The following is a 16,380-nucleotide window of genomic DNA, read 5'->3' as shown; positions in this document are numbered from 1 at the left end:
AGAAAAAATATTGTTAGATAGTTAAACTAAGGAATTGACTTCTGCAAGATGCAGGGATGACACTCAATCTACTTCAATAACTTTCAGGGGATCACAAATTCTTGGGAATAAAACTGTGGGTGGCTCTGCGTTGTTCATATTAATGTTCCTGAATATCAACAGCCACAACAAAGACTAATAGCAAACTATAAAACAAGATTTAAAAAGAAAGAAGGAACTGTCATTTGTGACTATATAACTTACCATGGTTTAGCCACACTTACAGAAAAATGAATATCATAGCCAATATGTACACACACACACATACACACACACACACACACACACACACACACACACACACAAAACCTCAACATCAATGTTTGATTGGAATCAAACTATAACTTCTGCAGGAGGGCTTCAGTAGTTAAGAAAGTCCAGTGAATGATTTTTAACCAGAAAAGGAAAATAAGCACATTTTAAATGTTGTTGTTAGCTGCGAAGTCATGTCCGACCCATCGCAACCCTATGGACAATGTTCCTCCAGGCCTTCCTGTCCTGTACCATCTTCTGGAGTCCATTTAAGCTCACGCCTACTGCTTCAGTGACTCCATCCAGCCACCTCATTCTCTGTCGTCCCCTTCTTCTATTGCCCTCAATCTTTCCCAGCATTAGGCTCTTCTCCAGTGAGTCCTTCCTTCTCATTAGGTGGCCAAAGTATTTGAGTTTCAACTTCAGGATCTGGCCTTCTAAAGAGCAGTCAGGGTTTGTCTCCTCTAGGACTGACCAGTTTGATCGCCTTACAGTCCAAGGGACTTGCAGGAGTCTTCTCCAGCACCATAGTTCAAAGGCCTCAATTCTTTGGCACTCAGCCTTTCTTATGGTCCAGCTTTCACTGCCATACATTGCAACTGGGAATGACTATACACACTTTTGTTGACAGGGTGATGTCTCTGCTTTTTAGTGTGCTGTCTAGATTTGCCATGGCTTTCCTCCCAAGGAGCAAGCGTCTTTTAATTTCTTGGCTACAGTTCCCATCTGCAGTGATCTTGGAGCCCAGGAAAATAAAATCTGTCACTACCTCCATTTCTTCCCCATCTATTTGCCAGTAATTGAGAGGGCCGGATGCCATGATTTTGGTTTTTTTAATGTTAAGTTTCAACCCAAGTTTTGCACTCTCCTTCTTTACCCGCAACAAGAGGCTCTTTAGTCCCTCTTCACTTTCTGCCATTAGAGTGGTATCATCTGCATATCTTAGGTTGTTGATATTTCTTCCGGCAATCTTAATTCCAACTTTTGATTCATCTACCCTGCCTTTCTCATGATGTGCTCTGCATATAAGTTAAATAGGCAGGGCGACAGTATACAGCCTTGCTGGACTCCTTTCCCAATTTTGAACCAATCATTGGTTCCGTGTCCAGTTCTCACTGTTGCTTCTTGGCCCACATATAGGTTTCTCAAGAGACAAATAAGATGGTCTGGTACTCCCATCTCTTTAAGAACTTGCCACAGTTTGTTATGATCCACACAATCAAAGGCTTTAGCATAGTCAATGAAGCAGAAGTAGATGTTTTTCTGGAACTCTCTAGCTTTCTCCATGATCCAATGTATGTTGGCAATTTGATCTCTAGTTCCTCTGCCTCTTCAAAATCTTACCTGTACTTCTGATAGTTCTCAATCTACATACTACTGGAGTCTAGCTTGTAGGATTTTAAGCATAACTTTACTAGCATGAGAAATGAGTGCAATGGTGCGATAGTTTGAACATTCTTTGGCACTGCCTTTCTTTGGAATTGGAATGTAAACTGATCTTTTCCAATCCTGTGGCCACTGTTGAGTTTTCCAAATTTGCTGGCAAATTGAGTGTAGCACTTTTACTGCATCGTCTTTTAAGATTTTGAATAGCTCAGCTGGAATACTGTCACCTCCACTAGCTTTGCTGTTGCTCAGCTTTTCTAAGGCCCACTTCACTTCACATTCTAGAATGTCTGGCTCGAGGTCAGTGACCACCTCATTGTGATTATCAGGGATGTTAAGCTCATTCTTGTATAGTTCTTCTGTGTAATTTTGCCACCTCTTCTTAATCTCTTCTGCCTCTGTTAGGTCCCTGCCATTTTGGTCCTTTATCATGCCCATTTTTGCATGAAACGTTCCCTTCATCTCTCCAATTTTCTTGAAGAGATCTCTGGTCCTCCCTATTCTATTGTTTTCTTCTATTTCTTTGCACTGTTCATTTAAGAAGGCATTCTTATCTCTTCTAGCTATTCTTTGGAATTCTGCATTCAATTGGGCATATCTTTCTTTTTCTCCCTTGCCTTTCACTTCCCTCCTTTCCTCAGCTATTTGCAAAGCTTCCTCAGACAACCATTTTGCTTTCTTGCATTTCTTTTTCTTTGGGATGGTTTTGGTTGCTACCTGTTGTTCAGTGTTGCGAACCTCTGTCCATAGTTCTTCAGGCACTCTGTCTATCAGATCTAATTCCTTAAATCTATTTGTCACCTCTACTGTATATTGAACAGGGATATGATTTAATTCATACCTGACTGGCCTAGTGCTTTTCCCTACTTTCTTCAGTTTAAGCCTAAACTTTGTTGATTTCTGTGTTGACCGTCTGGTGATGTCCATGTGTAGAGCCGTCTCTTGGGTTGTTGGAAAAGAGTGTTTGCTATGACCATCATATTCTCTTGACAAAATTCCATCAGCCTGTGCCCTGCTTCATTTTGTACTCCAAGGCCAAACCTGCCTGTTATTCCGGTTATCTTTTGGCTTCCTACTTTAGCATTCCAATCCCCCATGATGATAAGGACATCATTTTTTGGTGTTAGTTCTATAAGGTGTTGTAGGGCTTCATAGAACCGGTCAATTTCATCCTCTTCAGCATTGGTGGTTGGGGCATAGACTTGGACTACTGTGATATTGAATGGTTTGCTTTGGATTCGAACTGAGATCATAAGAGCCTTGGTGGAGCAGTGGGCTAATGCCTCCTTAAGTAACACCAGCTGCCTGCAATTAGTGCAGGTTCGCATCCCACCAGGCTCAGGGTTGACTCAGCCTTCCATCCTTCTGAGGTAGGTAAAATGAGGACCCAGATTGTTGGGGGCAATTAAGCTGACTTTGTAATAATGCCGCTTGGGGTGTGTGTGAAAGCCCTAATAAGCAGGCATATACATAGAATGAAGGCTACTGCTAAGCTTGTAAGCCGCCCTGAGTCTTCGGAGAAGGGCGGGATATAAATGGAATTAAAATAAAATAAATAAATAAATTTTGTCATTTTGGGGATTGTATCCCAGTATTGCTTTTCCTACTCTTTTATTAACTGTGAAGGCTACTCCATTTCTTCTGAGGGATTCTTGCCCGCAGTAGTATACCTGATGGTCATCTGAATTAAATTCACCCATTCCTGTCCATTTTAGTTTGCTGATTCCTAAGATGTTGATGTTCAGTCTTGTCATCTCTTGTTTGACCACGTCCAGCTTTCCTTGATTCATGGATCTTACATTCCAGGTTCCTATGGAGAAAAAATCTTTACAGCATTGGACTTTCCTTTCACCACCAGACACATCCACAGATGAGCGTCCTTTCGGCTTTGGCCCAGTCACTTCATTCTTTCTGGTGCTACTAGTACTAGCCCTCTGCTCTTCCCCAGTAGCATATTGGACGCCTTCCGACCTGAGGGGCTCATCTTCCAGCGTCATATCGTTTTGCCTTTTTGTACTGTCCATAGGGTTTTCATGGCAAAGATACTGGAGTGGGTTGCCATTTCCTTCTCCAGTGGATCACGTTTTGTCAGAACTCTCTGCTATGAGCTGTCCATCTTGGGTGGCCCTGCACGGCATAGCTCATAGCTTCGTTGAATTACGCAAGCCCCTTCGCCACGACAAGGCAGTAATCCATGAAGGGGATATTTTAAATACATTTCAAATAATTTGTAAATATGTGCTGTGATTGTAAAAACTAAGATTTCCTACTAATTTGCTGAATGAGATTACCCATGTTTTTCCAAATATTTTGTTATCAATCCATTACTGTTTAAATAATAACTATGAAAACGCCATGCTACATCTAACAACTGCTGCTGTACTCAAATAGTTCGAGAACCTGAGGGGTATTAAACAATGAAATATAGAAGATATCAGTGCTTTACTGAATAGAAATTTCAGACAGTGATCAGTGGTGTCAGAAACCTGCACACTCCACTGAACAAAACTTGTTTAGATGCAAATCATATACCAGCTTTTTGGGGAGTGGTATCCTGTTGAAAATTCAAGATTACAACTCTCAAGATCCTAAACCCCAGAATTACTCCATCCTGTAATTGGACCTTATCCAACTTCTCACAACCTCCAGGCATTAAGTGATGCCTAAGTGATACCACTTGTCTGACTAGGGAATGGAGATTCACCACAGAGTATCATCAAAGTACTGGTGATGCTGCACTCCATGCCATTGAATGAAGTCACCCAGCAGCTTCACTTAGATATTAAAAAGGGTGGTGAAAGAACCGGAACCTGAGTCACCACACATGGAAGGGACTTAGGGTTAGAGCTCTTCCTCCCCCTATCAACATCAGCTGGAACAATCCAAAGAGGAAGGAGGGCAAAACAGTAACACTCTCCCCGCTCCTTAGCACCCTAAGCCAATCCAGAAAGACACCAAGATCCATGATCAGAAAGCCACTAAGAGATCTAGGTGGGGCAAAATAGATACTCCACTCCCATCCACAAGTACTCCTGATGCTGTCCCAGTATTAATGTGATCTCCATAGTACTGAACCCTGACTGGAAAAAAAAATAAGACAATTTGATCGTTCCGGGGTCTTTTGAAGATGTGCATCTGTCACCTTCCACAAAATGGGAAATTGGGCTGCTGATTGCCTCTCTAGTTTATGTAGTAGCATCAATACTGGTAGCGTTCAGAAGAGTTATATTAACAGAAGATGGTTACCTGCATTTTTTATTTTTTTTATTCTTGGGCTTTCATTCAGGAGCTCAAAGTAGTATATGAGGCTTCCCATCCCCACATGTTCTCCACCACCACAATTTTGTGAGATGGTTTTGGAAGAGAAAGACCAACTGTCCCAAAGTCACCCATAGACCACCTGTGGTTGAGAGTGGAGTAGAGTCTGGGTCTTCCTGCACTTAGTCCAGCACCCTAACCACACCATCTTAGCTTTCTTTTATATTCATGTCCTGCTTAAACATTTATTTGACCTTGTGAAACCAGAATGCTAGATCAGGTCAACGTGTAGCCTATCCCAATGGCTTTTATATTTTTATGCTAAGATATTGTGGGCTTTTTTGTACAATGTGCTACAATCTTTTCAGAGGTTTGAGAGGATTTTAAATTTGTTATTTGGATGAATAAGCAAAGGAGGCTCTAGTAGAAAAATCCAATTCTTTTGATCTGCATTATAAAGTAGCAGTTTGTTTAGGAGATCTGTGTAGATTGCTGCTCATGTTTTTTTCAAACATATTAGCGGGGGGGGGGGGGGGGAAGGAGAACATATCCAAGATATATCAGAAGCAAAATTAAGCAATGATCCATTTGTCTGAGCCATATTTAATGTCATAGCATGCTATGTGTGCCTTCTTGGCTGAGCATCTGAAATCTAAAAGGTGTTCATTATTGGGAGAAAGCAGCTGTCCATTATGTTTTTTTCTTCCCTGCCAGCTTTCCCAGATGGCGCTCATCATTTTTAATTTGCTACCACAAGTGTTGATCACATACGAATCTGTTTGCCTACTGATCCTTGGATGGCTCCATTTTTCTGATGAACTTTGGCATCTCTAAGTGAGCAAACTAAGATGTATTGTTCTGCTTCTAATGTGACCCTCTAATCAGTTCCAGCTTATCGGTATTTCATTTGTTACCTCCAAACAGAAACTTTTCAAAAGGCACGATGATCATAATTTCCTTAAACCTCCATTCTAACAGAGAAATATTTTATTTTTTGTGAATTGTTCCATCATCTAAGTCCCAACAAATATCTATAGATGATATTTTTTTTGAAGATGCCCTTATTGCCATAACATAGTTCTATATCGTTTACCTCTGCTTTAGTGACACAAACCCAGGATTTTGGAAGATTGCAAATTGTTAATTAGAAAAATATCCGTTTGATTAATAGGCAACCTACATGTAGCGCACTTCTGCAAAAGTGAAATCCAGTGGATATGGATTTCAGTAAGGCATTTGACAAAGTAGACCACAACCTCCTTCTTGGCAAGCTAGAAAAATGTGTGATAGACAGCATCACCACCAGACGATTGGTAACAGGTTGACAAATCTCACACAATGTGTACTCCTTAAAGGAACTACATCTATGTGGAGGAAAATAAGCAGTGGGGTATGCCAAGGTTCCATTTTAGGCCCAGTACTCTTCAATGAGGGACATGGTGGCTCAGTGGGTTAGGACGCTGAGCTTGTTGATCAGATGGTCGGCAGTTTGGCAGGTTGAATCCCGAGTGCTGCGTAACAGAGTGAGTGCCTGTTACTTGTCCCAGCTTCTGCCAACCTAGCAGTTCGAAAGCACGTAAAAATGCAAGTAGAAAAATAGGGACCACTATGGTGGGAAGGTAACAGAGTTCCGTGCGCCTTTGGCATCTAGTCATGCCGGCCACATGACCACGGAGACGTCCTCGGACAAGCGCTGGCTCTTCGGCTTTGAAACGGAGATGAGCACCGGCCCCTAGAGTTGGAAACAACTAGCACGCATGTGCGGAGGAATCTTTACCTTTACCTTTTTACTCTTCGATATCCTCATAAACAATTTAGATGAAGGAATAGAAGGGGAACTCATCAAATTGGCAGGAATAGCCAACACCCCAGATGATAGGCTCAAGATCCAGATGGATCTCGACAGACTTGAACACTGGGCCCTATCCAACAAAATGAAATTCAATGTAGAAAAAAGTAAGGTCTTACACTTAGGAAAGAAAAAACAAAAATATAGGTACAGAATAAGTGAAACCTATCTCAAAAACAGTAACTGTGACAGGGATCTTGGAGTCTTAGGGAACAATCATTTAGATATGAGCCAACAGTGTGCACCAGCAGCCAAAAATGCCAATGCAGTCCTAGAATGCATTAACAGAGAGATAGAATCAAGATCACATGAAATGCTTTACAAAACCTTAGTAAGACCACACCTGGAATACTGAATCAAGTCTTGGTCACCACATTATAAAAAAGATGTTGAGACTTTGGAAAAAGTGCAGAGAAGAGTAACAAAGATGATTAGGGGCCTGGAGACTAAAACATATGATGAACGATTGCAGGAATTGGATATGGTTAGTCTAGTGAAACAGGGACGCGGTGGCCCAGTGGGTTAGGACGCTGAGCTTGTCGATCAGATGGTCGGCAGTTTGGCGGGTCGAATCCCGAGTGCTGCGTAACAGAGTGAGTGCCTGTTACTTGTCCCAGCTTCTGCCAACCTAGCAGTTCGAAAGCACGTAAAAATGCAAGTAGAAAAATAGGGACCACTATGGTGGGAAGGTAACAGAGTTCCGTGCGCCTTTGGCATCTAGTCATGCCGGCCACATGACCACGGAGACGTCCTCGGACAAGCGCTGGCTCTTCGGCTTTGAAACGGAGATGAGCACCGGCCCCTAGAGTTGGAAACAACTAGCACGCATGTGCGGAGGAATCTTTACCTTTACCTTTTTACTCTTCGATATCCTCATAAACAATTTAGATGAAGGAATAGAAGGGGAACTCATCAAATTGGCAGGAATAGCCAACACCCCAGATGATAGGCTCAAGATCCAGATGGATCTCGACAGACTTGAACACTGGGCCCTATCCAACAAAATGAAATTCAATGTAGAAAAAAGTAAGGTCTTACACTTAGGAAAGAAAAAACAAAAATATAGGTACAGAATAAGTGAAACCTATCTCAAAAACAGTAACTGTGACAGGGATCTTGGAGTCTTAGTGAACAATCATTTAGATATGAGCCAACAGTGTGCACCAGCAGCCAAAAATGCCAATGCAGTCCTAGAATGCATTAACAGAGAGATAGAATCAAGATCACATGAAATGCTTTACAAAACCTTAGTAAGACCACACCTGGAATACTGAATCAAGTCTTGGTCACCACATTATAAAAAAGATGTTGAGACTTTGGAAAAAGTGCAGAGAAGAGTAACAAAGATGATTAGGGGCCTGGAGACTAAAACATATGATGAATGATTGCAGGAATTGGATATGGTTAGTCTAGTGAAACAGGGACGCGGTGGCCCAGTGGGTTAGGATGCTGAGCTTGTCGATCAGATGGTGGGCAGTTTGGCGGGTCGAATCCCGAGTGCTGCGTAACAGAGTGAGCGCCTGTTACTCGTCCCAGCTTCTGCCAACCTAGCAGTTCGAAAGCACGTAAAAATGCAAGTAGAAAAATAGGGACCACTCTGGTGGGAAGGTAACAGCGTTCTGTGTGCCTTTGGCATCTAGTCATACCGGCCACATGACCACGGAGACGGAAACAGAGATGAGCACCGGCCCCTAGAGTTCAAAACGACTAGCACACATGTGCGGGGGAACCTTTACCTTTACCTTTTAGTCTAGTGAAAAGGACCAGAGGTGACATGATAGCAGTGTTTCAATATTTGAGGGGCTGCCACAAAGAAGCATCATCTGAAGGCAAGACAAGAAACAATGGATTGAAACTAACCAAAGAGAGAAGCAACCTAGAACTAAGGAGAAATTTCCTGACAGTGAGAACAATCAACCAATGGAACAGGTTGCCTTCAGAAGTTGTGGGGCTCCATCACAGGAGACTTATAAGAAGATAGTAGTAGTAGACAGGCAGTTGTCCAAAATGATATAGGGTCTTTTGCTTGACCAAGGGGTTGGATTAGAAGACCTGCAAGGTCCCTTCCAACTCTGATATTTTCTATGTTCTAAAAGGCAGAGAAGGGAGAAGTCCCTGAACTGCATCAGCATACATGGACTGGAGTCTTGCAGGCTTAGCTCCTGATCACACTCTGGAGTGGAAAAAAAATCCATGGAATTTTTTCCCCCTTCTTATGGTGGCTTTGTGTTTGATTTTATTTACTCTCAAGGTAGCAGTTTAGAGTGCTGTGTCTCTGGTGAAAGAGTCCCCAAGTGATTTTGGTATGCATTTGGGATCTCCGGAGCTTATCTTTCTTCCCTGTGTAAGGACACTGTGTCATCTCACATTATAAGTGTGAATTTCATCTTGTTGATTCATAGGGTCACTTGCATGAGAGAGATTTGAATCTGAAATATAAGACAAATGCAAGTTGAGCATAAATTTCATGGGCTGTTATTATGCACTGATGCCCTGACAGAATCACAAAAAGAATTCCTATGGCTTTGCCTTGGAGGCAGTTAAACCTGTGGTTTTTATGTTGCACTCTTCTCCCTTTTTAATATGCTTTGGGAAAAGCAACAAACTTTCAACAACAATAATAATAATAATCAGGTGTACATAGCTACCAGCCATAAGGTTACTGTATATCATGGAGTGGCATAGCGCTCCTGTTTGCTCCCTTGTAAATAACCTTACTGACTTTGAGACTATTTCTATCATGCTCTTAGCATTAATTGCTTTTTTAAATCCAGGCTGGATGGAAGAAATAAATAATTGGACTAACTTTCCATGGGATTAATTGACAGGTAAGCTTATATAGCAAAGTGCAACCTTTTTCATAACCAAGGGCTGCATTTTAAAATTGTTTTAAGGGGGCAGCTGAGGGTTGAAAGTCACTTCAGGGGACAAGGCAGTGAACTGATCATTCCTCCAGTTTCAATACTTACCATGATAGAAAATGTGAATACTATCTTTCTTTTAACACATGGCTTTGTTCTATAAAGATAGGACTCTGCTATTTTTCTTTCCCTTATACCAATAATCTTTTGTCATCTTCCCCAATTGGGAGCAAAAGGGATAGAATGCAAATATGAGTCTTGGTGAAATAGGAGCAAAAGAGATAAAGTAGGAACGCTTCTGCAAACCTTGTGATTGTTTTAATGACATTTCTGCAAATGACCTTGACTTGAAGCTTCTTGTCACCATGAAGCCACAGCTATCTTACCCAGTCACCTTGTCATAATACATCCCTAAAATATACCCCTGGCTCCTTTGAGCCCCACTACACAAAAACCGCCATCATTTTTTGTGTGCTGGCACATAATGCACCACTGCATCCAGGTATGAGAAACACATATGAACTGTCACCAAGGGTGACAGATTAGATTCCTGGTAAAATCTATATGGAAGAGACCAGTAATTTAGGAGAAAAAAAGTAGAAACACAAAGACTTGCAAATGTCACTGTTTACTCTGATCACAATAGGCCAGGCTTAATTTACACTTTGTAGATCTGCAGTAAAAGAAGGTTGAGACAATTTTAGTACTCATTTTCCTTCCAAATTACAGTAGCTAAATGAATAATACAAACAATAGTTACAAAAATTATTCTCCTGAGATTGTTCCACTGAATGGCTCTGCGGGCATGTGGCCAAATCTTTCATCTCTCCGTAAACCAACAGTTCCTCCTTTGCCAGCTTGCAGTTCCTGCAAAGGATTATACAGTTACTATTTTTGTTCTGCTCAATTTAAAATCATACAGTGGTCATTAGGTTTAACAATAGACATTATGATTTACCCTGTTCATTTGCTTTTGCCTCATGTAGCCTTTATGAAGGCTAATTGGAGTGTTCTTTTTATTGACATATTTATCATGGATTGTTTTGTTTGCTCTTGTTCTTTTGACATAACAAGTTGCCTGGTGTTTAATGGATATGTAGTATGGCTTCACCTTGTATATTTTGATATGCCAAAGTTGACAATAGACTAATGATCTCTCCTGGGAACAAAGCTATTGTCACTCATTCAGGGCAGCCGTTCACCTTAATTTACAGTCTTTTTAAAATAAGGAATGTACTGAGTTCATATTTTGATATTTAGTTTGAGATTCAGTCTAAGTTTGGAATTCAGTTGAAATAGCTTTGATCAGATTAAAGCCTGAAGTTGCACAGAAAAATGATACAGTTTCTTAATCCATACCATGGCATTACTCATTTTATATATGTAATAATGATGATTTGATCTAAGTAATCTGGGGGGGGAAACACCCTAGTTTTTCTTGGTATTGGTTAAACTCAGAAATCAAAGCACAAAAACTTTACTGTAAGATTAAGATTAAAAGGTAATATATACTACTTAGGGGAGAATAATGTGTACAGCCAGATAGAGCAGAGGTCCTAAACCTATGGACCACCACCCATTACTAGGCCGTAAGCTGTTTCGAACCGGGTTGTGGAAGTGGCGGGTGAATGCATGCACATGTCCCCTTGCGCGAGCAGTGGGCGAGCACATGCACACATACACTCCATTTTCATGAGCAACAGGTGCCTGTGCCTGCCACTCACACAAATGGAGCTGTGCGCATGGAACCATCCCCTCTCCCCCCCCTCCCCGTCCGCAAAGCCAGAAAGGTTGGGGAACTTTGAGATAGAAGGCATTAATTTTCCTAATAAAAATTATAATGGCTAAAAAAAACCAGTAGGTAGGTAGGATATCTTATGTGAAATACCTGCTAGATAATGTAGAAGTCTGAACCACTGGAAAACACTGGAAAATGCATCCTAGATTTAATTGCTCTTTCCCACCTGTGAACCACAGGGGAGATGGTAAGGAGTTCAGGAAAATTATTATTATTAGCTGGAAGAGATTCCATTTTCTTATGTTCTGTTTTTATTATTATTATTCAGAAAGTAAATACAAATAATCAGATAGAAAGGAGTAAAAAGAATAGCTATTGATATGAAAAGAAGAAAAGAAACATGAGTAAAAACATCAGAAAGCTACTTAATTACAAGTTATAATCTTATTTCCCATTGTACCCCAACTGACAGCTATAATCAATATATTTGAAAGTGTTAGTTGTCTCCAATTTTTATTTCAGTCCTTTCATTTATTTTGCTTTTATTTTTTCTTTCTTAGAAACATATTCTAAATGTCTGAATTTGCCTTGTTGCATCATATATGATATTTAAGAGAGCTGTAGTTAAGCTTATGTTGTGTATGTATACCATTAGTTTTGCCATTGCTATGTATGCTCATCTGGAAGAGATTTCTGATTTGATAATATACTCTAATTCAGTGGTCTCCAACCCCCTTGTCCGTGGACTGGTACTGGGCCATGGCATGCCAGCAACCGGTCTGCACAAACAAGCAAAGCCCCATCCATAGGATGCAGGCAGCGCACAAAACCATCCTCCGGTCCGTGGAAAAATCTTTCTCCACGGAACCAGTCCCTGGTGCCCAAAAGGTTGGGGACCACCGTTCTAATTGAGTGTTCACTGGTATTTATATTTAGCAGTATGTTTCCTAGGAAGGGATCCCATAAACCATTCTAACCATTTATCTCCTAAACTGATAAATTAATGCACTCCCATAATTAAAAAAAGTTTCATTGGGGCTTGTTGTTGTTGTTAACTGCGAAGTCGTGTCCGACCCATCGCGACCCTATGGACAACATTCCTCCAGGCCTTCCTGTCCTCTACCATTGGGGCTAGATATCGATAATAATTAAATATGCCACTTACTTGCAATAGATATTATTTATCAAATGCATTAACAAAATTTTACAGCTTTACAAAATAAAATGCATTGGATATCATCAAATCAGTTGAAAACAATTTTTAGTAGGAAGGATGAGCTTGCTTTTTTGCGTAATTCCTGAAATCTGAATTTTATTTCGAGTCAACTGCTTTCATTTCTTGTTTCATATTCTTGTTTCATAAACATTTTATTTCAGCAGCCATAGAAAATATAGAAATAGGGCCTTGCAAACTTTAATAATCCAATATAAGTAAAGGCTTACTCACCTTTAATTTTTCTTTTATCATCCAAGGTTTTTGCCCCATTTTGAAAGACATTTTAAGATAATGTTTAAAAATACTGACCTTCTACAAACATCCTGAAGGTGATTGATATATTGTCAGATGAAATGCTATTGGAATGCCAGAAACACATTATTATTTTAAGAAAAGCTCATCATCATTATCTGTAAGACAATGATGCAAAAAATGTAATGTGGTTGGTTGTTCTTATGCTAATAAGTGCTGGCTTTTCATTGTGAAAATCCTTAGATTCACCAAATGAAATAAAATTCTGCAGATAACTGGTGCTATTTGTGGTAGCTGAATGGGACAATATAAGGTGTTTTTTTTCTTGGAGTGACTAGCACATTTAACAACGTACTGTGAGAAATATTGCTAGACAGGGAAAATATTTAGCACTTCACCAAGTTTCTGGACAACTTAATTTTGAAATGATATTTTAAATTCAATTCAGAAATCATTTCATAATCATGCAGAAGGAAAAAGAACCAACCCTCACCTCATTACCTTAAACCAGGGGTAGGCAACCTTGGCTCTTTTATGACTCGTGGACTTCAACTTCCAAAATTCCTGAGCCAGCCATGCTGGCTCAGGAATTCTGGGAGTTGAAGTCCACGAGTCATAAAAGAGCCAAGGTTGCCTACCCCTGCCTTAAACTGTGGTTGAATAAAAGGGATTGATTTTTCCCCATAAGCTTTGCTATTATCCTTACTTATATAAAGACTTTGAAACTTCCTTATCTGTAAGTCTCAGCACATACTGGATGGCTATATTTAAGTATGCCCTATACTGTATTTTTCTTCTTTCCCAGGAGATCACTCACATGTACTTCAGACAGTTGCTTCTTGTGAGGAGATTGAAAGACAGTGGCTTTCTGCAAGTTTGAGTCCTAGGAGACAGTGGTATTAGCTATATGGCTCACAACTGTGGTGGAAACATTTAAAGAATAGTTGGTTTGCAAACCTCACTTTCCAATCACTTGTAGAAGTTGCTTGTTATTTACTTTTAAGTTATTAGAGATCTTCAGAACAACAACTTTAAAAATGCTAGATGAATCTGCCTTCAATCCTGAATGAAGAAATATCTTAATCATAACCCAAAGAATTTAGAATCTGAAATAAATAGAAAAAAAAACAAAATAAGATTTAGATCTTAGAAAGTTATAAACAGACTAAGAGTCCACAGTATCAACAATGTCAGTATTTCTCTTTATTCTTAACTTCTTTTTTTCCCTTGCAGTCTTTACTTCATCTTCCTATTCTTTTACATTTAGTTTGTATTACATTTTACTAGTGCACTATTCTAATTAACATTCTAAAATTTATATGGATTTCTTTTGGCATGGGAGGAATTCCTAGAAGATTTGTTGTTATAACACTGAAAGAAATCCATGCCTCATTTGTGGCAATGGTTTGTTGTCTATCAATATTGGCAAAGAAAAAGATTTTCAAGCAACATGGTCAACTCTGTTTAAAATATTAAAGTTACAGTAGATCTTTAATTTATTTTTTTATTTTTATTTTTTATTACATTTATATCCCGCCCTTCTCCGAAGACTCAGGGCGGCTTACAAGCTTAGCAGTAGCCTTCATTCTATGTATATGCCTGCTTGTTAAGGCTTTCACACACACACCCCAAGCGGCATAATTACAAAGTCAGCTTATTGCCCCCAACAATCTGGGTCCTCATTTTACCTACCTCGGAAGGATGGAAGGCTGAGTCAACCTTGAGCCTGGTGGGATGCGAACCTGCACTAATTGCAGACAGCTGGTGTTACTTAAGGAGGCATTAGCCCACTGCTCCACCAATTAGCCTCCACCAATTAGCCTCTCTTTTTCAGGATATGCATTTGGTATTTTCCCATGGCTAGGAGTTAATTGTATCCTCCATTCTAAGATGGGCATCTTCCATCTGTATGGCAAACTCATGGGCTGAACAACATCGCACCCTAATATTAAGGTGTCCTTCCTGGTACTCCCTTCAATTACATCTTTTCTCCAGAAAGCAGCAGAGCACCTGTAAATGACCTTCTAGATTAGGGGCTCTGTATTTACATTCAATTTCCAGTTCTGCGCTATCAGTAGAAAATGATTATCAAGGCATGAAATTAGAAGTCTCACCCAGGGGAAAACAATTGGATATTTTGTCCTTTCTCTATTGCTGCTTCTCCCTTATTAGTGGGAGGAAAGAAGCAATCACCAGAAAGGTCAGAAATGTTTATTTACTGATATTGAGATGCTGTCTAGGCAGGTTTTTTTACAGCATAAAATAATTGCTCCCTAGGATGTTGGTAACTAAGGAAGGCCAAGTGCATGTGGCGAGTTGAGACAGTGGGGCCTGAGGTGAGAACTTGGGGCCCCAAAGACAGGTACCAGGGCAGTTGCTGGGAGTTCAGCAACAACGAGTAATCCCAACCCTCCACCCCCATAACAACCCTAGTAACAATGAAGCCTAACACCCCCATTCCCATTGGAGTGGACAGCTGTAAGGAAATACTTTCTAAACTGTGTATGTATGTGTGAGCCATCTTTGCCTCAAAAAGGTACAGAAGTTTTTTTCTTCTTTTATGCTGGTAAAATTCAGTCTAAGATTTGGAGTTTATTTAATTATAGACAATTTTGCACAAAGAGAGCCTCAGACAGGAAATCAGACAGATTCTATCAAAAGCAGTGCAATCATGGCAGCGGCCTAGGGCTGGGAGTCACAGGCACACTACACAAACAACTTACTATCTTGGAATTTCTTTCTCTCCAATCTCTCTCCTATGTGGGCAGGGAAAGGGTAGCAGTTTCTGTAGACAACCTCTCCTTTGCCTAACCTTTTCCCCCATCCTCAGCAGAGCAGAGATTGGAGAGAGATTTCAAGAGAGTAAGCTGTTTGCTCTTCTACACATAAAAAGCAATGTGATTATGCTAGCAGCAGAAAAATGTCAAGGCAAAGGAGAGATTGCCTAGTACAGAAATTGCTTGCTTCCCCCTCCCCGCTTTGTAAAACATAGACATTGGATTTCAAGGGAATACTGTAAACTGTTTATGTAGAGCACCCACAGCTCCCAGCCCCAGCTTGCATTGTTTTCAATTGTATAGAAGAGTAAACAGCTTATTTGCTTGCAGTCCTTCTGCCTGCCTTGCATTGATGGAATAAAAGAAAAAAAACCACAGGTCAGGCAAAGGAGGAAGTGTAGTGGACATAATAGTGATTACGTTATTGAGGGAAGCTGAGAAGTTTGCAAATGGGCTATAATGTTATTTTTTCAGCATTATTTGAACAGTTGCTGAGTGAATGGTTAGTAGGTGTAGACTACCTGAAATCTAAGTGAATATAGAACCTGAGGCTGCAATTGTCATTACTTAGATGAACATGAACTCTATTAGTACAGAAAACTCTTTTGAGTGTTTTATAATATATTGCACATTAATGTTCAGAAGAGCCTGGACAAGAGTATGCCAGTTTCGCTTATGTAATCTTCAGTGCAGCAAAGAATGAGAAATATGTTACAAAGAAAGCCCTTTTTTAATTTATTTATTCAATTTCT

The 16,380-nt window shown here is 40.2% G+C and overlaps 1 protein-coding gene and 1 long non-coding RNA gene across 3 annotated transcripts in view; one reads left to right on the top strand and one right to left on the bottom strand.

Annotated features, from left to right (window-relative positions):
- TSPAN4 (tetraspanin 4) overlaps positions 1 to 16,380 on the top strand; it is a gene marked incomplete at its 5' end in the record, with an annotated part of 735,824 nt that overhangs the window by 702,426 nt on the left and 17,018 nt on the right. The gene's annotated exons all lie outside the window — the stretch shown is intronic.
- LOC308660839 lies at positions 10,303 to 12,942 on the bottom strand. Its single transcript, XR_014024822.1, has 3 exons — positions 12,909 to 12,942; positions 11,534 to 11,609; positions 10,303 to 10,512 (listed from the first exon to the last, which is right to left on the bottom strand). It is a non-coding gene; the product is annotated as an uncharacterized lncRNA (long non-coding RNA).

The sequence above is a fragment of the Vipera berus genome (assembly GCF_964194415.1).
Source record: "Vipera berus genome assembly, chromosome: 1".
Taxonomy (NCBI): domain Eukaryota; kingdom Metazoa; phylum Chordata; class Lepidosauria; order Squamata; family Viperidae; genus Vipera; species Vipera berus.
This window is presented reverse-complemented; position numbering and strand designations above follow the sequence as displayed.